Here is a 25,797-nt window from a genome sequence, read left to right as displayed (position 1 = left end):
ATATATTATCAATATAATTGTTATTTTAAAGTTAATGAAATATATTATCAATATAATTGTTATTTTAAAGTTAATGAAATATATTATCAATATAATTGTTATTTTAAAGTTAATGAAATATATTATCAATATAATTGTTATTTTAAAGTTAATGAAATATATTATCAATATAATTGTTATTTTAAAGTTAATGAAATACATTATCAATATAATTGTTATTTTAAAGTTGATGAAATATATTATCAATATAATTGTTATTTTAAAGTTAATGAAATATATTATCAATATAATTGTTATTTTTAAGTTAATGAAATATATTATCAATATAATTGTTATTTTAAAGTTAATGAAATATATTATCAATATAATTGTTATTTTAAAGTTAATGAAATATATTATCAATATAATTGTTATTTTAAAGTTAATGAAATATATTATCAATATAATTGTTATTTTAAAGTTAATGAAATATATTATCAATATAATTGTTATTTTAAAGTTGATGAAATATATTATCAATATAATTGTTATTTTAAAGTTAATGAAATATATTATCAATATAATTGTTATTTTTAAGTTGATGAAATATATTATCAATATAATTGTTATTTTAAAGTTAATGAAATATATTATCAATATAATTGTTATTTTTAAGTTAATGAAATATATTATCAATATAATTGTTATTTTAAAGTTAATGAAATATATTATCAATATAATTGTTATTTTAAAGTTAATGAAATATATTATCAATATAATTGTTATTTTAAAGTTAATGAAATATATTATCAATATAATTGTTATTTTAAAGTTGATGAAATATATTATCAATATAATTGTTATTTTAAAGTTAATGAAATATATTATCAATATAATTGTTATTTTAAAGTTAATGAAATATATTATCAATATGATTGTTATTTTAAAGTTAATGAAATATATTATCAATATGATTGTTATTTTAAAGTTAATGAAATATATTATCAATATAATTGTTATTTTAAAGTTGATGAAATATATTATCAATATAATTGTTATTTTAAAGTTAATGAAATATATTATCAATATAATTGTTATTTTAAAGTTAATGAAATATATTATCAATATAATTGTTATTTTAAAGTTAACTAACATACAGCTATTTAGTAAAATCGATTTTCTTTAATGCAATATGCAAATGAGATTACTACTTATATATATTTTGAAAAAATCATACGATGTACAGAAATAAATGAAATACGAAAGTAGACAGACAGGAATACAGATTTATAAATATAGATTGACTCCCCATTTCTCTTTCTTTCCTCTCCTGTTCCACTTTTCTTAACCTTTTGGCCAAGATCAAAGTGTAGTATCTGTTCCGGCAGATGCTGCACTTAAGATAATTTGTACCAGTCAATGGAGGGGAAACCCTCTATACTGGGACAATTATTATTTTTGGTAACCAGAGTGCCCCCTTTTTGCCTACTTTTAGGGGAGCTGGTTTTTACCTCACGTTAAAAACGGCCTTGTGCCTAATTTGCTCAGTGGGGGAGCAAATAAATACCATCTGTTCCGGCAGATACTGCAAGCTATGACTAGCTATGACTAGCAAAGACCAGATGTGGGGGCAACCCCACATGCCTGACCTTTAACAAGCTCCCATTTCCCACCTCTCGGGAGCTGGTCCCCTTTTTCCCTTCCCCCTCCCTTCACTCCTCACATTAAAAATCGGCCTTGTGCCTAATTTGCTCGGTGGGGGAGCAAATAAATACCATCTGTTCCGGCAGATACTGCAAGCAAAGACCCCATGTGGGGTCGCCCCCACATATAAGACCTTGGTCAATGTAGGGGCAACCCTTCATACCAATTGTCACTATCCAGCTCCTCTACTCCCTGGGGAGTTGGTCCCCATTTCCCCTTCACTCCTCACATTAAAAATCGGCCTTGTGCCTAATTTACTCGGTGGGGGAGCAAATAAATACCATCTGTTCCGGCAGATATTGCAAGCAAAGACCATACATGGGGTTACCCCCACATATAAGACCTTGGTCAATGTAGGGGTAACCCTTCATACCAACTGTCACTATCCAGCTCCCCTACTCCCCGAGGAGTTGGTCCCCATTTCCCCTTCACTCCTCACATTAAAAATCGGCCTTGTGCCTAATTTGCTCGGTGGGGGAGCAGATAAATACCTTGCCTTTTTTTTGTTGTTCCTGGCCTTCGGGCTGGGATCAAAGTGTAGTATCTGTTCTGGCAGATGCTGCAAGCTATGACTAGCTAAGACCATATGTGGGGGTAACCCCACATATCTGAACTTGGTCAATGTAGGGATCACCCTACAGACTACAGTTACTATCCAGCTCCCATTTCCCACCTCTCGGGAGCTGGATCCCCCTTCCCCCCCTTCCCCCCTCCCCGCGGAGTTGGTCCCCATTTCCTCTTTACTCCTCACATTAAAAATCGGCCTTGTGCCTAATTTGCTCGGTGGGGAAGCAAATAAATACCCCGTTCCTCTCCTCTTCCCCTTTTTCCCCTTTTTTTGGGAGGAGATTAAAGGAATATATCTATATTTATATATATTTACATATATATATATATATATATATATATATATATATATATATATATATATATATACAAATTTACTTTTAATCATGAATCATAAAAGTCTTCCTTTCCTAATTGCAATATTTAAATTTTGTATCCCTAAAAACATGATGAAATATAGATTCATTACTTCGTTTGCCTTATATTTTTACCTATGCAATAAATAAATGTATTCTAACATCTGCAAAATGAAACTTGTGCGTCAAAAATATGCTTACATGGCTTAGGAAAACTACTTGTTTTTCATCTAATTTTAAATTGTTCGCCAAAGATTACTACGCTGTGAAAAGGTAGTTTGGTACGCGAGTGCATATCTAACAGACTTCGTTTATGCTACCGCACGCTCGCGCATAGTTTTAACGATGGCTGTGAAATGGCGGAAAATAGTTCCAGGGTCCGGGGGTTAATACCATGCAAACGGTAAATTTGCGGCAAATTCTTTTAAAACACACCGAAATCTACAAAGGAATTTTTTTTCTATACGAACGTGAGACGGGCCTTCAAGTAAAATAATGAGGATGATAATATTAATTTAAATTACAGTATATTATAGAGTGACGAAATTTTGGGTTTATCACCAAAATCCGTTTTTCATGGTAACAAAAAGGAAAGAAAAAAAGGGGGGAAAAGCATTTATGGCAAATTTCTCGGAAATGATCAAAAGAAATACAGACCCGAATACGTTTAAAATGATCCAAGTTTATTAAAACAAAAAGTTATCGATTGCCTTTATTTCCCAAGGCTGGGGTTAAAAAAAACCCTTAAGGAAACATTTAAAAATACATTTTAAAAAAAATACAAAAAAGACGTCAATCCTTACTTGCAAGAAAGGCTGAAAGAAAAGAACAAATAAAAAACGGAAAACAGTCCTTGTTTTGAATCCAGTCCTTTTAACAAAATGTTCAGTCTTTCTTTGACAAAATGTTCTTTTTTTTTCTTTTCCGAAAGGACAAACAAAAAGTTTCTTTGACCTAAAATGGGAGAAAGAAGTAATTTCCTTTGTGAAGGCTCATGTGCCTTTTAATTCAAAGAGGAGAGAAGACCATAAAGCCGCTTTGGTAGGCTTTATGTGTACAAATACGGGGTAAATTCCTGAATTATGAAAGATATCCTTCCCAAGAGAACTTCGGTTGAAAAATCTTTCAAAGAGGAGATTTCTTTTCTAGGGACGATATTCTGCTCGTCTCGTTGGCGAAATTAAATTTTGTTCTTCTTAGAAAAGAACTCCTCAACACACGGTAGTTTCCTTCGTTAGTCCTTTGAGAATAATAATTTACCAGTTGTAAGACTCGTTTGTCTTTTAATGACCGGTATTAATCTTCTATCGTAAGACCTTGTTGTCTTATAATGACTGAGAATAAAATAACGTAAATAGTTTAGTACCAACAAATGAAGTTCTAAACAAACGTTTTTCTCCAAAGGAGGAGAGAAAAAAAAAATAGAATTTAACGCCAAGAATCCTTTTTGACGGAGCCGAATAGCGTCCTTCTTCTTCTTGGCTGACTAGATTCGAACTGACGAAAAAGGGCAAAAGCCCTTTCCTCCTCCTCCTCCTCCTCCTCCTCCACAGGGTAGGAGAGGAGCTGGCTGCTAGAAAGCGAACTATACCGATGCTGATGATGATGGAAGTGACCTGCCGGTCAAGGAATGCGTTCCTTGACCCAAATGCGGAGATGTTGAATGGGTATAAATAAAAAAATTAAATAAAGATTATTTCTCTATTAAAAATTTCAACAAGAAGGGTTAAATTTGTGGCGCGCATTGGAGGTACCTACTATTCAATCTACAAAAGCATACATAGCCTGTAACCGTTTTTACTCTGTCGTTTGGCTTCTATGTTCTCACAGTTGGATTCCGCATGAGTTCGAACTTGATAACTGTTTCCAATTAGCAAAGCGAATTGGTGGAGTAAAAAAGAAAAACAGATTACCTGGTGGGGGGCACTCTACTGTGACTTTACCTCGAAATTGATTACACGCTCTTCAGGATTTTTTATTGTCAAAAAATTTAAATTACGTTTATTACAGCCGAACATTTATGTGCAGATTTTTTGCCAAAGAACTGACACAAACAAAAATATAAACTTTTTTTTATATTTTCTTATTATACATTTTCCTAATGTGTGCGTGCGTACGATGCGATGAGGTTTATCTCAGCCTACGGTCAACCCACCCAGGCAAGTAAGGTATTGAAATGAAGCTTATGACCCAGCGGATGTTTGAGTGATATTTATATCCATGTTTGGTGTATGGAAATGAAAAAAAAATAAATAAATAAAAAAAAATGCAAAAAAAAAAAATAATAACGATTTACTAAACAACGTTTTATTTACTGGATATTTTTCCGGTACAAGAACCCAAGTTTGCCTAGCTGGGCAAACTTGGGTTCTTGTGCATTAAAATAAACGGGTTTATTTCTAAAATTAAGAAAATATGTTAACCTCATTTTAAAGACTTTGTGGAACTTTTTTTTAAGCGATTATTTCAATGCATTCAGTAATCATTGAGTAACTTTTATTTGCATGTCCATTAACGAAGATAAATTTAGACATTAGATCAGTTGTTAGCGGGAGAAATCCAGTTTAAAAAAAAATAAGCATTCTGAATTTGGATTTAAAATAAAAATTGCCTCAATCAAGAAGGATTTCTTTTCTAACAAAGGAAGTAGAACATAGTATTTTACTCAAATATTTTTTTCTCCTGGACTGCTAGATTTTGAATTTTTTTCTTTTTTTTTTTAACGTACTAATTGGGACCATGCCTAAGAAATATTAACAAGATGTTGGTTTACATTACATTTAAACTTCTGCATATCAGTATAGTCAAGGAAGCAGGTAGCAGGAAGGGAATTCCAAAGTCTAACTGTTCGAGGGAAGATACTATTAGAGTAGAAAGCTTTCTGGCATTTAGGGACCTCTACAGTGAAGGGGTGTGATTTCGTTGCTAAGCAGGTTTTCGGTGACATGTACAAAATCGTGAATGTGGGATAGGGTATCTATCCGGTACAGTTTGTGCATTTAATCTCCTGAAATCGCCGCATGGACGCCATGTTGTCACGTCTGCTTTCTGTACCATGTGTAGAGGAGATGACCACGCACTTTTGGAAGGTCGGATAATTCCTTGTTGCAACATGCGTTGAAATTCGTCTTTTGCGATCTTGTACTTATCCGGCTTCAGACGTCTGGAGGTGGCGTAGACTGGTTGTCTATTCGTTTTAATATAATGCTTTGCATTATGTTTAATATTATCCGTGACTTTGAATGGCTGTGTAAGTTGTGGGTATTTTTGAAACAGCCGACGAATGTACGTCTCTTCAGGTAAGGCAGAACTAATCCCAGTAGACTGGTATCTTGTGGTGATACCTTTAATTACGATTTTTGTTAGGTTATCAGTCAGTGTGCGACTAGTCATGTCTACCGATAGATTAAACCGTGCTAGGAAATATGCTCCTATTATTGGTGTCGTCACGTTGGCTATGGTAAAAATCCACGGAAATGCGCGGCGCAGGCCGAGATTGACGTCTAAATATTTTTCACCGTATGTCGGTATTTGTGTGCCATTAGCTGCTTGGAGGTGGTAAGGCTGTGGAATAGCTTTTTGTTTACGTAGAGGTGATATCACGCTGATTTCAGCTCCAGTGTCTATTAAGAAGTTATATCCATGATTATTATCACGAATAAAAAATAAACGACCTTTAGTGGAAAATCCAGCGACAGTCGTCGTCTCTACTGGCCGGAATATTCGTTTCCCTGATTCTTGTTTTTAAAAGAACAAGGATAAGTGCAACGCCGAGCTTGTGTGCCGAATTTTTTGTGGTAAAAACAGATTTCGTTCGCTCGTTCCCATGTGTTGCTTCGACCTCTACTAAGACTTCGTTTTCGGTAGTTCGATCGTTTATTAAATGAGTAACGATGGTTTATTTGCATTAATTCCTGCACTTGTCGAGTGAGATTTTCGACCGTCATTTTTAGTCCCGATATATCGTCGTCGCACGTCTGTTTCTGCTGTGCTTGTGCTGAGTTTACTTTGGGGTGCCTCAGATTTTCATGGATTCGATCTGCCATATCGGCGAGTTTTTCAATATTTGTCTCTTCCGTTGTGGGTGCTAGGATTTGTACTGTTGTGTCTGGAAGTTTATCCAGCCACAGACTTCTCATTATATTTTCGAACATTTTGTTGTCCCCTAGCAATGTACGCATGTATCGCAAAAGTTGTGACGGAGTGCAATCTCCCAATTCTACTTGGGTGAAAAGATTGCGTAACCTTGTTTCGTTTGAAAAGCCTGTCCGTCGTAAGATGGCCTTCTTAAGTTCGTCATACGGGTTGTCTTCAGGCACATTCTCCAATAAATCCGCCACCTCTTCGACGACGTCTGCCGGGAGTTTTTCCACCAAGTAGCAGTATTTGGTTCGTTGAGACGTTATCCGCTTTGCGTCGAAAGGGCCTGGATTTGGATAAACCAGGTCTTTATGTTGGTAGAATTATATGCTGGTATATTTACCGTTAACGTTGCCAGAGGTTTTTCAACACAGGAAGGTTCCATGTTTGTTTTCTTCGCTCGAAAGTGATTCCAAAGCCTTTAAACTGTCAACTGACTTTTTCCGATGACGCGGAGCTTGAAACTGTGGTCGAAAAAAAATTGTCGCTTTTTCCGCTGAGTCATGGTTGTTTAATAGTTTATAAGATTCCGTTGTGCATATGATTTCTGCGTCGGGTCACCAACTTGTGGGGGTCGCCTGGCCTTTTTTGGGAACTGACTTCCTCCACAAATAATAAAAATAAAAATAAGAAATTTTATGTGCAACACAAACGGAGGTTTATTTCCGGAATAGAAATAACAAACAATAACAAGTTAAAACATAGTTCTCAATATTTCAGAGTTTTTTGTTTTTTAGTTCATATGAAAGATGGAGAGTCTCTTTTTTTGTGTTCTTTGAATGTTCAAATATGTAACAGAGACAATATTAATGTTCGTCTGTTAAAAGAGAGTATTAATGCGCGGAGCAGTGGAAATGAAATAATTGATGTTTGCACGCGTGGTAAGTCCATATGAGAAAGCGTTGAATGAGTCGGAAGAGTTTAAAGAGACGAAAGAATGCTCGAAAGGCTAAGAGACTAAAGAGATAGATTTTGTGTTTGTGCATGTTTATATTCGATTTGATCGGCTCCAAACGAGCTCTAGAAAATCAGTTTTAAAATGTGTCCTAGGAGGAATTCCATTGGACGGAAGACATCACATGGGGTGCTTTCAACTAGGTCCGCACCTTTGGTATATAAAGGTCACGCCGGAATTTGCGTGGGTGTCATTTTTCATTTTTTTAACGCACCGAAACAATCAATTGCACTGCGCTCCTAAATTGTATTTAACGATTTTAAATTTGAATATTAAACTGTGCCAACTGGCACAAGCTCGAAGACTACTCACACCTGAGAGTATCCTGTATATTTACAAAGCCACCATTCACCCATGCATGGAGTATTGTTGCCACATCTGGGCTGGTGCATCTACCACTAGTCTCTCCCTCTTAGTTCAAAAAAGAGTTGTCAATCTAATTAGTCCCACTTGATCAACTAAGCTCCAGCCCCTGCCCCATCGCCACAATGTTGCATCACTGTTCCTGTTTTACAAATATTTTAATGGAATGTGTTCTGATGAACTTGTTTCACTTGTACCCCTTTGACATACATATCCCCGACAAACCCGCTTAGCAATAAGATCTCACCCCCTTCACTGTTAATGTCCCTAAATGCCAGAAAACTTTCTATTCTAATAGTTTTTTTTTTCTCTCGAACAGCTAGACTTTGGAATTCCCTTCCTGCTGCCTGCTTCCCTGGCTGTACTGATATGCAGAAATTTAAATGTCACATAAACAAACATCTTGTTAATATTTCCTAGACATGGTCCCAAATAGTAGCCCCTTACGTTCAAGTGGCGATATGCTTTGTAAGGGGTGAACATGATTAAAAAAAAAAAGACGGATTTGAGTAAATTTATTATTCGTCCAGTAACGAAGTATGCTTTCAGCAAGTAAAATACAACCCTCTTTCTTTAAACTGATTCTTGGCAATTTGTATATTGTGTAGTCTCATCCTCATTATCGTCTTCGTCATCATCATCATTGTCATAATAATGATCATCATCATCGTAATAATAATAATAATAATAATAATAATAATAATAATAATAATAATAATAATAATAATCGTTGTCGTTATCATCATCATTATTATCATCATCATAATCGCTGTCGTTGTTGTCATCATCATTATCATTATTATAATCATCACTCATAATCATCATCATCATCATCATCATCATCATCATCATCGCCATCATCATCATCATCATCATCATCATCATCATCATCGCCATCATCATCATCATCATCATCATCATCATCATCATCATCATCATCCTGTTAAAAGGTTACAAAGAAAAACAGAACGCCAAAACAAATTAACAACATGTATTGCAAAGCATACAATAGGTTCGTCGTTCGTCGGTTACGACGAATGACCTAGGTTGGTCCACCGCATATCGACTGACACCTTATGGCAGTCTTTCGTTAACGTTTGTAAGGTTAGGTTTGGTTTATTTTCTAATTTTGTTAGGACACGTCTCCTAATTTCCGTATCTCGACCGGAAGTCAATCCTTGCGCAAATACTAAACATTTAAAATTACCTGCACTGAGGCCTACAAGCTTGAATTCGTCGCCATGTTTATTTACCATGGCTGTGTATGTTGCGAAAGCATTTTCGACATTCTTCTGTAAATTCAGACATGGCCAACGCTTATGGAATAAAAGGAGTTTCGAGTTAAATAGTTCTGTAACAAGTTCCACCGTCTCGACGAAAGTTAATTCCGACGTTTTTTTTTTTGTTTGTTTTTTTTATTCATGTTCACTCTGTCGTTAGTTTAAGTTTGTTATTATAAGTAATTGATAACTAAGTTGTGGTTTTATTTGATATAGAACTTTATTACATATTTACATAGGAAGAGAGATTGAAGGTACGTGTGTAGAGGTCTACGCCATGTTGTCGAATACGATATGTATTAGGCGGTTTACATCAATATTCATACGCCATGATTTCCTTGTTACGCGTATGAAAGTAGTTCTATGATAACACTACATCCCCCTTACCAGAAGGAAGAAAAGTAGTACACATTGTTCAGATGTTTATTGTTTAAATCTGTTTGGCCTATGGATTTCACGACCATGTCTTGTTATGTTTGGTGTGTGTTTCTTAATGTTTATTTGGTTTGAGATGCTTGTGTTAGGGAGTCCAGATTGAGATTGGGTTTGGTCACTGAAGTGAACATGTTTATGGGTTGCTTTTCCATCTGCTCTGATATGGACTCTGTTACGTCTTTTTGACGATCCATCTGGCAATTTGAGGATGTACGATCTAGGTTCTGTACATTTGCTGAGAATTGTTGCTGGTTTCCATTTTCCAGTTTGGTTATCCCACATACGTACGTGTTGTCCAGGGACAAGTGCTGGTAAGTCATGGGTTGTTTTATCGTGATAGGTTTTTTGTATATCCTGTCTGTGCTTTAGTTCTTCGTGGATATGGTCACGGTTGGGAAATCTGTGATTCGTGATTTTTGCAATCAGGTTCGATTTCATGATGCGACTGTTTAGAAGTTCAGCTGGACTTGGAAGTTTGTGGCTGATAGGCGTTGTTCTTAAACACAGCATTGCAAGGTTAATATCTCTTCCTGCTTGCTTTGCTTTGACTATTGTTCTTTTAATGGTTTGAATCTGTCGTTCAATGAAAACATTTGATTTAGGAAACCTTGGAGATGATGTGATATGATCGAATTGCCATTGTTGAGCAAATTCTTTAAATACTTCACTGGAGTACTGTGGTCCGTTGTCACTAATAACTCTGGCGGGAATACCATGTTCTGAAAATATCTGCTTCATTGTTGATATGACCATGTTGCTTGTGGCCATGCCATTCATTTTCTGTATGATTGGGAATTTACTATAATAATCAGCAATTATGAGGTATTCCTGGTCGTTACAGTGGAACAAGTCAGTGCCAACAACTTCCCATGCTCTGCTAGGGATGTCGTGTGGTTGTAACGTTTCTTTTGATTGTGCTGGGAGGTTTTCCTGGCATATTGAACACTTTTTGATCATGTTCTCAATATCAGTGTTAATTCGCTCCCAGTAGACAGTATCTCTAGCTTGCAGACGTGTCTTTTCGATACCTTGATGGCTGTAATGTAGTTGGTCCAGGATAGTTTTCTGCTGATTTTCAGGGATAATAATCCTTGAGCCTTTCATGATTATGCAATCACTGACAGATAACTCATCTCTGTATGACCAGTATGACCGAATTGTCGGTGGTACTTCCTTAATTGAGTCTGGCCATCCTGTTGTTATGGTTTCATGTAATTGGTTGAGTATTGGATCCGACTTTGTTTCCTTTTTTATTTCATTCAGGCGTTCGCTCCTGAATCTCACCAAGTCAACTCGAATATCTAAGTCGATCATGTCAGTGTTTTGAGTACTGGGGAGACGACTTAGTGTATCAGCTATAGTCATTTCTTTGCCTGGTATGTATTCTATTTGTATCTGGTATCCCTGTAATTTGGTCATCATTCGTTGTAGCCTAGGAGGTGCACTGGTCAGTGGTTTCTGTAGTATCATGACCAAGGGTTTATGGTCGGTGTGTACCTTGAACTTCCGTCCATATAGGTAGACATGATACCTGTGCACACCAAATACAATTGCTAGAAGTTCCCTTTCTATGCACGAATACCGTTGCTCGGCGTCTGTTAAAGATTTTGACGCGTATGCAATAGGTTTTTTGTTTTGCATTAATGCTGTTCCAAGTCCTTTTAAACTCGCATCAGTTTGAAGTATTTGTACTTCATTCGTGTCGAAGTATGTTAGTGTGGAGTCTTTGGTGATTATTGTTTTAAGCATCTCAAAGCATACCTTGTGATGCTCTTCCCAGAGAAAAGGTACGTCTTTTTTCAACAAGCCTCTTAATGTATGTGTCTTGTCAGCTAAATTTGGTATGAATGGTGATAAATATGTGACAAGGCCTAAGAATTCTTGTAGTTCTTTTTTGCATGTTGGATATGGCATGTCTTGTAAGTCTTTAAGTTTTTCTGGGTCTGGGCTAACACCATTTTCACTATATATCATTCCAAAGAAAAATATATTTTTTGATTTTATTTTGCATTTAGCTGAATTAAACACAAGACCATTTTTTGCAGCTACTTGCATGAGCCTGTATAAGATCTTATCATGCTCTTTGTCCGTTTTACTATAGACAACAATGTCGTCTGTAATTCCAATTGCTCCGTCAACTTGTTCAAGTATTCCATATATAACAAGTATTCCATATATAAGAAAAGAATTATCAATTCAATATAAAACAAAAGAATTATCAATTCCATATAAAACAAAAGAATAATCAATTCCATATATAACAAAAGAATTACCAATTCCATATACAACAAAAGAATTATCAATTCCATATAAAACAAAAGAATTACCAATTCCATATATAACAAAAGAATTACCAATTCCATATATAACAAAAGAATTATCAATTCCATATATAACAAAAGAATTACCAATTCCATATATAACAAAAGAATTACCAATTCCATATATAACAAAAGAATTATCAATTCCATATATAACAAAAGAATTACCAATTCCATATATAACAAAATAATTATCAATTCCATATAAAACAAAAGAATTATCAATTCCATATATAACAAAAGAATTACTAATTCCATATATAACAAAAGAATTATCAATTCCATATATAACAAAAGAATTACTAATTCCATATATAACAAAAGAATTATACATTCCTTATATAACAAAAGAATTACCAATTCAATATAAAACAAAAGAATTATCAATTCCACATAAAACAAAAAAATTACCAATTCCATATATAACAAAAGAATTACCAATTCCATATATAACAAAAAAATTACCAATTCCATATATAACAAAAGAATTACCAATTCCATATATAACAAAAGAATTACTAATTCCATATATAACAAAAGAATTACCAATTCCATATAAAACAAAAGAATTACCAATTCAATATAAAACAAAAGAATTATCAATTCCATATATAACAAATGAATTACCAATTCTATATATAAGAAAAGAATTATCAGTTCCATATATAAGAAAAGAAAAACCAATTCCATATATAACAAAAGAATTACCAATTCCATATAAAACAAAAGAATTACCAATTCCATATATAACAAATGAATTACCAATTCCATATATAAGAAAAGAATTATCAATTCCATATATAAGAAAAGAATTATCAATTCCATATATAAGAAAAGAATTACCAATTCCATATATAAGAAAAGAATTACCAATTCCATATATAACAAATGAATTATCAATTCCATATATAACAAAAGAATTATCAATTCCATATATAACAAATTAATTACCAATTCCATATATAAGAAAAGAATTATCAGTTCCATATATAAGAAAAGAAAAACCAATTCCATATATAACAAAAGAATAATCAATTCCATATAAAACAAAAGAATTACCAATTCCATATATAACAAATGAATTACCAATTCCATATATAAGAAAAGAATTATCAGTTCCATATATAAGAAAAGAAAAACCAATTCCATATATAACAAAAGAATAATCAATTCCATATAAAACAAAAGAATTACCAATTCCATATATAACAAATGAATTACCAATTCCATATATAACAAAAGAATTACCAATTCCATATATAACAAAAGAATTACCAATTCCATATTAAAAAAAGAATGACCAATTCAATATATAACAAAAGAATTACCAATTCAATATATAACAAAAGAATTACCAATTCCATATATAACAAAAGAATTACCAATTCCATATTAAAAAAAGAATGACCAATTCAATATATAACAAAAGAATTACCAATTCAATATATAACAAAAGAATTACCAATTCCATATATAACAAAAGAATTACCAATTCCATATTAAAAAAAGAATGACCTATTCAATATATAACAAAAGAATTACCAATTCAATATATAACACAAGAATTACCAATTCCATATATAACAAAAAATTAGCAATTCAATATGAAACAAAAGAATTACCAATTCCATATAAAACAAAAGAATTACCAATTCCATATATAACAAAAGAATTACCAATTCCATATATAACAAAAGAATTACCAATTCCATATATAACAAAAGAATTACCAATTCAATATATAACAAAAGAATTACCAATTCCATATATAACAAAAGAATTAGCAATTCAATATGAAACAAAAGAATTACCAATTCCATATAAAACAAAAGAATTACCAATTCCATATATAACAAAAGAATTACCAATTCCATATATAACAAAAGAATTACCAATTCCATATATAACAAAAGAATTACCAATTCCATATATAACAAAAGAATTACCAATTCCATATATAACAAACTAATTACCAATTCCATATAAAACAAAAGAATTATTAATTCCATATATAACAAAAGAATTACCAATTCAATATATAAGAAAAAAATTACCAATTCCATATATAACAAAAGAATTACCTATTCCATATAAAACAAAAGAATTACGAATTCCATATATAACAAAAGAATTACCAATTCCATATATAACAAAAGAATTACCTATTCCATATAAAACAAAAGAATTACGAATTCCATATATAAAAAAAGAATTACCAATTCCATATATAACAAAAGAATTACCAATTGCATATAAAACAAAAGAATTACCAATTCCATATATAACAAAAGAATTATCAATTCCATATATAACAAAAGAATTATCAATTCCATATATAACAAAAGAATTACCAATTCCATATATAACAAAAGAATTACCAATTCCCTATATAACAAAAGAATTATCAATTCCATATATAACAAAAGAATTATTAATTCCATATAACATAAAAGAATTACCAATTCCATATATAACAAAAGAATTATCAATTCCATATAAAAAAATTCCCAATTCCATATATAACAAAAGAATTACAAATTCCATATAAAACAAAAGAATTATCAATTCCATATAAAACAAACGAATTACTAATTCCATATAAAACAAAAGAATTATCAATTCCCTATATAACAAAAGAATTACCAATTCCATATATAACAAAAGAATTACCAATTCCATATATAACAAAAGAATTATCAATTCTGTATAAAACAAAAGAATTACCAATTCCATATATAAAAAAAAATTACCAATTCCTTATATAACAAAAGTATTATCAATTCTATATAAAACAAAAGAATTACCAATTCCATATAAAACAAAAGAATTACGAATTCCATGTAAAACAAAAGAATTACCAATTCCATATATAACAAAAGAATTACCAATTCCATATAAAACAAAAGAATTACGAATTTCATGTAAAACAAAAGAATTACGAATTCCATATAAAACAAAAGAATTACCAATTCCATATAAAACAAAAGAATTACCAATTCCATATAAAACAAAAGAATTACCAATTCCATATAAAACAAAAGAATTTTCAATTCCATATAAAACAAAAGAATTACCAACTCAATATATTACAAAAGAATTACCAATTTCATATAAAAAAAAACAATTACCAATTCGATATAAAACAAAAGAATTACCAATTCCATATAAAACAAAAGAATTACGAATTCCATATATAACAAAAGAATTATCAATTCCATATAAAACAAAAGAATTACGAATTCCATATATAACAAAAGAATTAACAATTCCATATATAACAAAAGAATTACCAATTCCATATAAAACAAAAAATTACCAACTCAATATAAAACAAAAGAGTTACCAATTCCATATAAAACAAAAGAATTACCAATTCCATATATAACAAAAGAATTACCAATTCCATATAAAACAAAAGAATTACCAATTCCATATATAACAAAAGAATTACCAATTCCATATAAAACAAAAAATTACCAACTCAATATAAAACAAAAGAATTACCAATTCCATATAAAACAAAAGAATTACCAATTCCATATATAACAAAAGAATTACCAATTCCATATAAAACAAAAAATTACCAATTCCATATATAACAAAAGAATTACCAATTCCATCTAAAACAAAAGAATTACGAATTCCATATATAACAAAAGAATTATCGATTCCATATATAACAAAAGAATTACCAATTCCATATATAACAAAAGAATTACCAATTCCATATAAAACAAAAAATTACCAATTCCATATATAACAAAAAATTACCAATTCCATATAAAACAAAAGAATTACGAATTCCATATATAACAAAAGAATTATCAATTCCATATAAAACAAAAAATTACCAACTCAATATAAAACAAAAGAATTACCAATTCCATATAAAACAAAAGAATTACCAATTCCATATATAACAAAAGAATTACCAATTCCATATAAAACAAAAGAATTACCAATTCCATATATAACAAAAGAATTACCAATTCCATATAAAACAAAAAATTACCAACTCAATATAAAACAAAAGAATTACCAATTCCATATAAAACAAAAGAATTACCAATTCCATATATAACAAAAGAATTACCAATTCCATATATAACAAAAGAATTACCAATTCCATATATAACAAAAGAATTACCAATTCCATATATAACAAAAGAATTACCAATTCCATATATAACAAAAGAATTACCAATTCCATATAAAACAAAAAATTACCAACTCAATATAAAACAAAAGAATTACCAATTCCATATAAAACAAAAGAATTACCAATTCCATATAAAACAAAAGAATTACCAATTCCATATATAACAAAAGAATTACCAATTCCATATATAACAAAAGAATTACCAATTCCATATATAACAAAAGAATTACCAATTCCATATATAACAAAAGAATTACCAATTCCATATATAACAAAAGAATTACCAATTCCATATAAAACAAAAGAATTACCAATTCCATATATAACAAAAGAATTACCAATTCCATATATAACAAAAGAATTACCAATTCCATATAAAACAAAAGAATTACCAATTCCATATATAACAAAAGAATTACCAATTCCATATAAAACAAAAGAATTACCAATTCCATATATAACAAAAGAATTACCAATTCCATATAAAACAAAAAATTACCAACTCAATATAAAACAAAAGAATTACCAATTCCATCTAAAACAAAAGAATTACCAATTCCATATATAACAAAAGAATTACCAATTCCATATATAACAAAAGAATTACCAATTCCATATATAACAAAAGAATTACCAATTCCATATATCAAAAAGAATTACCAATTCCATATATAACAAAAGAATTATCAATTCCATATAAAACAAAAGAATTACCAATTCCATATATAACAATAGAATTATAAATTCCATATAAAAAATTACCAATTCCATATATAACAAAAGAATTACCAATTCTATATAAAACAAAAGAATTACAAATTCCATATAAAACAAAAGAATTACCAATTCCATATATAACAAAAGAATTACCAATTCCATATATAACAACAGAATTATCAATTCCATATAAAACAAAAGAATTACCAATTCCATATAAAACAAAAGAATTACCAACTCCATATATAACAAAAGAATTACCAATTCCATATAAAACAAAAGAATTACCAATTCCATATAAAACAAAAGAATTACCAATTCCATATATAACAAAAGAATTACCAATTCCATATATAACAAAAGAATTACCAATTCCATATAAAACAAAAGAATTACCAATTCCATATAAAACAAAAGAATTACCAATTCCATATATAACAAAAGAATTATCAATTCCGTATATAACAAAAGAATTACCAATTCCATATAAAACAAAAGAATTACTAATTCCATATAAAACAAAAGAATTACCAATTCCATATATAACAAAAGAATTACCAATTCCATATATAACAAACAAAAAAACAATTCCATATAAAACAAAAGAATTACCAATTCCATATAAAACAAAAGAATTACCAATTCCATATATAACAAAAGAATTATCAATTCCATATAAAACAAAAAAATTACCAATTACATATAAAACAAAAGAATTACGAATTCCATATCCAACAAAAGAATTACCAATTCCATATAAAACAAAAGAATTACGAATTCCATATATAACAAATGAATTACCAATTCCATATATAACAAAAGAATTACCAATTCCATATAAAACAAAAAAATTATCAATTCCATATAAAACAAAAGAATTACCAATTCCATATATAACCAAAGAATTATCAATTCCATATATAACAAAAGAATTACTAATTCCATATATAACAAAAGAATTATCAATTCCATATAAAACAAAAGAATTACCAATTCCATATATAACAAAAGGATTATCAATTCCATATAAAACAAAAGAATTACCAATTCCATATAAAACAAAAGAATTACCAATTCCATATATAACAAAAGAATTATCAATTCCATATATAACAAAAGAATTACTAATTCCATATAAAACAAAAGAATTACCAATTCCATATAAAACAAAAGAATTACCAATTCCATATATAACAAAAGAATTATCAATTCCATGTATAACAAAAGAATTACCAATTCCATATAAAACAAAAGAATTACCAATTCTATATGAAACAAAAGAATTACCAATTCCATATATAACAAAAGAATTACCAATTCCATATATAACAAAAGAATTATAAATTCCATATATAACAAAAGAATTATCAATTCCATATATAACAAAAGAATTACTAATTCCATATATAACAAAAGAATTATCAATTCCATATATAACAAAAGAATTACTAATTCCATATATAAAAAAAGAATTATCAATTCCATATATAACAATAGAATTACCAATTCCATATATAACAAAAGAATTATCAATTCCATATATAACAAAAGAATTACTAATTCCATATATAACAAAAGAATTATCAATTCCATATATAACAATAGAATTACCTATTCCATATATAACAAAAGAATTATCAATTCCATATATAACAAAAGAATTACCAATTCCATATAAAACAAAAGAATAACCAATTCCATATATAACAAAAGAATTACCAATTCCATATATAACAAAAGAATTACCAATTCCATATAAAACAAAAGAATTACCAATTCCATATATAACAAAAGAATTACCAATTCCATATAAAACAAAAAATTACCAACTCAATATAAAACAAAAGAATTACCAATTCCATATAAATCAAAAGAATTACCAATTCCATATATAACAAAAGAATTACCAATTCCATATATAACAAAAGAATTACCAATTCCATATATAACAAAAGAATTACCAATTCCATATATAACAAAAGAATTACCAATTCCATATAAAACAAAAGAATTACCAATTCCATATATAACAAAAGAATTACCAATTCCATATATAACAAAAGAATTACCAATTCCATATAAAACAAAAGAATTACCAATTCCATATATAACAAAAGAATTACCAATTCCATATAAAACAAAAGAATTACCAATTCCATATATAACAAAAGAATTACCAATTCCATATAAAACAAAAAATTAACAACTCAATATAAAACAAAAGAATTACCAATTCCATATATAACAAAAAAATTACCAATTCAATATAAAACAAAAGAATTACCAATTCCATATATAACAAAAGAATTATCAATTCCATATAAAACAAAAGAATTACTAATTCCATATAAAACAAAAGAATTACCAATTCCATATAAAACAAAAGAATTACCAATTCCATATATAACAAAAGAATTACCAATTCCATATATATCAAACAAAAAAACAATTCCATATAAAACAAAAGAATTACCAATTCCATATATAACAAAAGAATTATCAATTCCATATATAACAAAAGAATTACTAATTCCATATAAAACAAAAGAATTACCAATTCCATATAAAACAAAAGAATTACCAATTCCATATATAACAAAAGAATTATCAATTCCATGTATAACAAAAGAATTACCAATTCCATATATAACAAAAGAATTACCAATTCTATATAAAACAAAAGAATTACCAATTCCATATATAACAAAAGAATTACCAATTCCATATATAACAAAAGAATTACCAATTCCATATATAACAAAAGAATTATCAATTCCATATATAACAAAAGAATTACTAATTCCATATATAACAAAAGAATTATCAATTCCATATATAACAAAAGAATTACTAATTCCATATATAAAAAAAGAATTATCAATTCCATATATAACAATAGAATTACCAATTCCATATATAACAAAAGAATTATCAATTCCATATATAACAAAAGAATTACTAATTCCATATATAACAAAAGAATTATCAATTCCATATATAACAATAGAATTACCTATTCCATATATAACAAAAGAATTATCAATTCCATATATAACAAAAGAATTACCAATTCCATATAAAACAAAAGAATAACCAATTCCATATATAACAAAAGAATTACCAATTCCATATATAACACAAGAATTACCAATTCCATATAAAACAAAAGAATTACCAATTCCATATAAAACAAAAGAATTACCAATTCCATATATAACAAATGAATTACCAATTCCATATATAACAAAAGAATTACCAATTCCATATAAAACAAAAGAATTACCAATTCCATATAAAATAAAAGAATTACCAATTCCATATATAACAAAAGAATTACCAATTCCATATATAACAAAAGAATTACCAATTCCATATATAACAAAAGAATTACCAATTCCATATAAAACAAAAGAATTTCCAATTCCATATAAAACAAAAGAATTACCAATTCCATATAAAACAAAAGAATTACCAATTCCATATATAACAAAAGAATTACCAATTCCATATAAAACAAAAGAATTACCAATTCCATATAAAACAAAAGAATTACAAATTCCATATATAACAAAAGAATTATCAATTCCATATATAACAAAAGAATTACCAATTCCATATAAAACAAAAGAATTACCAATTCCATATATAACAAAACTAATGTTTGTATAAAATAATGTTTGTAAATGGTTCTGAAAAAAAAATTTTGTAAAGAATAATGTTTGAAAATTTTTTTTTTTAAAATAATGTTTGTAAATTGTTTGTAAAAAATAAAGTTTGTAAATTCTTTTGTAAAGATAATGTTTGTAAATTGTTTGTAAAAAAATGTTTGTAAATTGTTTGTAAAAAATGTTTATAAATAGCAAGTGTAAAGTAATGCTTTTAAATTTTTGTAAAAATATTATTTATAGATTGTTTGTAAAAGATGTTTGTATAGAATAATATTTGTAAAAATAATGTTTGTAAATTGTTTGTAAAAAATGTTGGTATGGAATAATGTTTGTAAATTGTTTATAAAAGGGAATGTTTGTAAGTATTTGTAAAAAATAATATTTGTATGGAATAATGTTTGTATGGAATAATGTTTGTAAATTTTTTGTGTTTCTATTGAATAATGTTTGTAAATTTTTTGTAGACATACTGTGTGTAAATTGTTTTTAAAAAATTATGTTTGTATAGAATAATGTTTGTAAATCTTTTATAAAAGATGTTTGTATAGAATAATGTTTGTAAATTGTTTGTAAAAAATAATGTTTGTATAGAATAATATTTGTAAATGCTTTGTAAAAAATGTTTGTATAGAATAATGTTTGCAAATTGTTTGTAAAAACTAATGTTTGTATAGAATAATGTTTGTAAATTGTTTGTAAAAAATAATGTTTGTATAGAATAATATTTGTAAATGCTTTGTAAAAAATGTTTGTATAGAATAATGTTTGCAAATTGTTTGTAAAAACTAATGTTTGTATAGAATAATGTTTGTAAATTGTTTGTAAAAAATAATTCTTGTATAATGTTTGTAAAGAAAAATTTTGTATAGAATAATGTTTGTAAATTTCTTGTAAAATATGTGTGTATAGGATAATGTTTGTAAATTGTTTGTAAAATATATTATTTGTAGATTGTTTGTAAAAAATGTTTGTATACATCATTGTACGTAAATTGTTTGTAAATAATAATGTTTGTAAATTTTTTGTAAAAAAATATTTTTGTAAATTGTCTGTAAAAAATGTTTGTAAATTGCTAGTAAAAATAATTTTTGTACATATTTTGTAAAAAGAATGCTTGTAAATTGTTTGTAAAAAATAATGTTTGTAAATTGTTTGTAAAATAATGCTTGTATCGAATAATGTTTGTAAATTGTTTATAAAAAGGAATGTTTGTATAGAATAATGTTTGTAAGTATTTGTAAAAAAATGTTTGTAAATTGTTTGTCAAAAAAATGTTTGTATTGAATAATGTTTGTAAATTGTTTGTAAAAGATAATGTTTATATAGAATAATGTTTATTAATTGTTTCTAAAAAATAATTTTTCTATAGAATTATGTTTGTAAATTATTTGTAAAAAATACTGTGTGTCAATTGTTTATAAAAGATTATTTGTATAGAAAAATGATTGTAAATGGTTTGTAAAAAATAAATTTTGTATAGGATAATATTTGTAAATTGTTTGTAAAAACTAATGTTTGTATAGAACAATGTTTGTAAATTGTTTTTAAACAAATGTTTTTATAGAACAATGTTTGTAAATTGTTTGTAAAAACTAATGTTTGTATAGAATAATGTTTGTAAATTGTTTGTAAAAAATAATGTTTGTACGGATAATATTTCTTAATGGTTTGTAAAAAATAATGTTTGTAATGTCTGTAAATTGCTTGTACACCTATGTTTTTCTAAGATAATGTTTGTAAATTGTTTGTAAAACATGTTTGTATATAATAATGTTTGGAAATTGTTTGTAAAAAGTAATGTTTGTAAATTCTTTGTAAAAAGTAATGTTTGTAAATTGTTTGTAAAAAAAATTTTCTAAATTTTTTGTAAAAAATGTTTGTAAATTTTTTATGGAAATAATGTTTGTAAATTGTTTGTAAAAAATAACGTTTTTAAATCGCTTGTAAAAATATTATTTGTAGATAGTTTGTAAATGATGTTTGTATAGAATAATGTTTGTAAATCTAAATTTTTTGTAAAAAATGTTTGTATAGAATAATGTTTGTAAATTTTTTGTAAAAAATTATTTTTGTATAGAATAATGTTTGTAAATTGTTTGTAAAAGAAATTGTTTGTATAGAATAATGTTTGCAAATTGTAAAAAATAATTGTAAATTGTTTGTAAAAAATAGTCTTCGTAAACTGTTTGTAAAAAAATGTTTGTAAATTATTTGTAAGAAGTAATATTTTATTGAATAATGTTGTAAATTGTTTGTTACATATTATGTTTGTAAATTGTTTGTAAAAAATAATTTTTGTAAATTGTTTGTAAACAATAATGTTTTTAAATTGGTTGTAAAAAATAATGTTTGTAAATTGTTTGTAAACAATAATGTTTTAAGATTGGTTGTAATATATAATGTTTTATAGAATAATATTAGTGAATTGTTTATAAAAAGTAATGTTTGTATGGAAAAATAATGTTTGTATAAAATAATGTTTGTACATTATTTGTAAAAAATAATGTTTGTATCGAATGATATTTGTAAATGGTTTGCAAAAAATAATGTTTGTGAATAGTTTGTAAAAAATTGTGTATGTAAAAAATAATGTTTGTAAATAGTTTGTAAAAATAATGTTTGTAAATTAGTTGTGATAGATAATGTTTGCATAGAACAATGTTTGTAAGTTGTTTGTAAAAAATAATGTTTGTATAGAAAAATTGTTGTATATTGTTTGTAAAAAATAATGTTTGTATGGAATAATATTTTTAAATTGTTTGTAAAAAAATTGTTAGTATAGAATAATATTCGTAAATTGTTTGTAAAAAATAATGTTTGTATAGAATAATGTTTTTGTATGGAATAATGTTTGTAAATTGTTTGTAAAAAATAATGTTTGTATGGAACAGTATTGGTAAATAGTTTGTAAAAATAATGTTTGTAAATGTGTTGTACTAGATAATGTTTGGAAAGAATAATGTTTTTAAATTGTTTGTAAAAAATAATGTTTGTAATTTGTTTGTAAAAGATAATGTTTTATAAAATAATCTTTGAAAATTGTTTGTAAAAATAATATTTGTATAGAATAATATTTGTTAATTGTTTGTAAAAAAATAATATTTCTATAGAATCATGTTTGTAAATTGTTTGCAAAAAATACTTTGAGTAAATTGTTTGTAAAAGATTAGGTTTGTATAGAATAATATTTGTAAATTGGTTGTAAAAGATAATGTTTGTATAGAATAATGTTTGTAAATTGTTTGTAAAAAATTATGTTTGTATAGAATAATGTTTGTAAATTGTTTATAACAGATTATGTTGTATTGAATAATATGTGTAAATTGTTTGTAAAAAATAATGTTTGTTTAGAATAATATTTGTAAATGGTTTGTAAATAATAATGTTTGTATAGAATAATGGTTGTAAATTATTTGTAAAAAATGTTTGTAAATTGTTTGTAAAAGAAATTGTTTGTATAGAAAAATGTTTTTACATTGTAAAAAATAATGTTTGTATAGAATAATGTTTGTAAATTATTTGTAAAAAAATTTTTTTATTGAGTAATGTTTTAAAATTGTTTGTAAAAAATTATCTTAGAAATTGTTTGTAAACAAAAATGTTTGTGAATTGTGTGTAAAAATGTTTGTACGGAATAATGTTTGAAAATTGTTTGTAAAAAATAATGTTTGTAAATTGTTTGTGAAAAATAATGTTTGTAAACTGTTAGTAAAAAATAATGTTTGTAAATGGTTTGTAAGAAATAATGTTTGTAAATTGTTTGAAAGATATAAGGTTTGTATAGAAAAAGGTTGTAAATTGTTTGGTAAATATTATGTTTGTTAATTGTTTGTAAAAAAATTATGTTTTAAATTGTTTGTAAAAAAACGTTTTACATTGTTTGCAAAAAAAATGTTTGTATAGAATAATGTATGAAAATTTTTGTACAAAATAATGTTTGTATAGAATAATGTTTGTAAGTACTTTGTAAAAAATAATGTTTGTATAGAATAATGTTTTTAAATTGTTTGTAAAAAATAATGTTTGTAAATTGTTTGTAAAAAAATATTTGTAAATTGTTTGTAAAAATAATGTTTGTATGGAATAATGTTTGTAAATTGTTTGTAAAAAATAAGGTTGGTAAATTGGTTATAATAGATAATGTTTCTATGAAGAAAATAATATTTGTAAAGAATCATGTTTGTAAATTGTTAAATATAATGTTTTTATATAATAATTTTTGGGAATTGTTTGTAAACATAATGTTTCTATAGAATAATATTTGTAAATTGTAAAAAAATTGTTTTTATATAATAATGTATGTAAATTGTTTGTAACAAATAATGTTTGTTTAGAATAATATTTGTAAATTGTAAAAATTAATGTTTTTATGGAATAATGTTTGTAAATTTTTTGTAAAAAATAATATTTGTATAGAATTATGTTTGTAAATTGTTTGTAAAAAATAATATTTGTATAGAATAATGTTTGTAAATTGTTTGTAAAAAATAATATTCGTATGGAATAATGTTTGTAAATTGTTTGTAAAAAATAATATTTTTATGGAATAATTTTTGTAAATTGTTTGTAAAAATAATGTTTGTATGGAATAATGTTTGTAAATTGTTTGTAAAAAATAATATTTGTATGGAATAATTTTTGTAAATTTTTTGTAAAAAATAATATTTTTATGGAATAATTTTTGTAAATTGTTTGTAAAAAATAATATTTGTATGGAATAATGTTTGTAAATTGTTTGTTAAAAATAATATTCGTATGGAATAATTTTTGTAAATTGTTTGTTAAAAATAATATTTGTATGGAATAATTTTTGTAAATTGTTTGTTAAAAATAATGTTTTTATGGAATAATTTTTGTAAATTGTTTGTTAAAAATAATATTCGTATGGAATAATTTTTGTAAATTGTTTGTTAAAAATAATGTTTTTATGGAATAATGTTTGTAAATTGTTTGTAAAAAATAATATTTGTATGGAATAATGTTTGTAAATTGTTTGTAAAAAATAATGTTTTTATGGAATAATGTTTGTAAATTGTTTGTAAAAAATAATATTTGTATGGAATAATGTTTGTAAATTGTTTGTAAAAAATAATATTTGTATAGAATAATGTTTGTAAATTGTTTGTTAAAAATAATGTTTTTATGGAATAATG

At 27.0% G+C, this 25,797-nt stretch overlaps 1 protein-coding gene across 1 annotated transcript in view; it reads right to left on the bottom strand.

The window, feature by feature from the left end:
- Positions 1-25,797, bottom strand: part of LOC145269854 (lactosylceramide 1,3-N-acetyl-beta-D-glucosaminyltransferase B-like) — a 321,009-nt gene that overhangs the window by 168,651 nt on the left and 126,561 nt on the right. The gene's annotated exons all lie outside the window — the stretch shown is intronic.

Source organism: Euprymna scolopes, chromosome 45, assembly GCF_053919585.1.
Source record: "Euprymna scolopes isolate OS-2025 chromosome 45, ASM5391958v1, whole genome shotgun sequence".
In the NCBI taxonomy this organism is placed as follows: domain Eukaryota; kingdom Metazoa; phylum Mollusca; class Cephalopoda; order Sepiida; family Sepiolidae; genus Euprymna; species Euprymna scolopes.
This window is presented reverse-complemented; position numbering and strand designations above follow the sequence as displayed.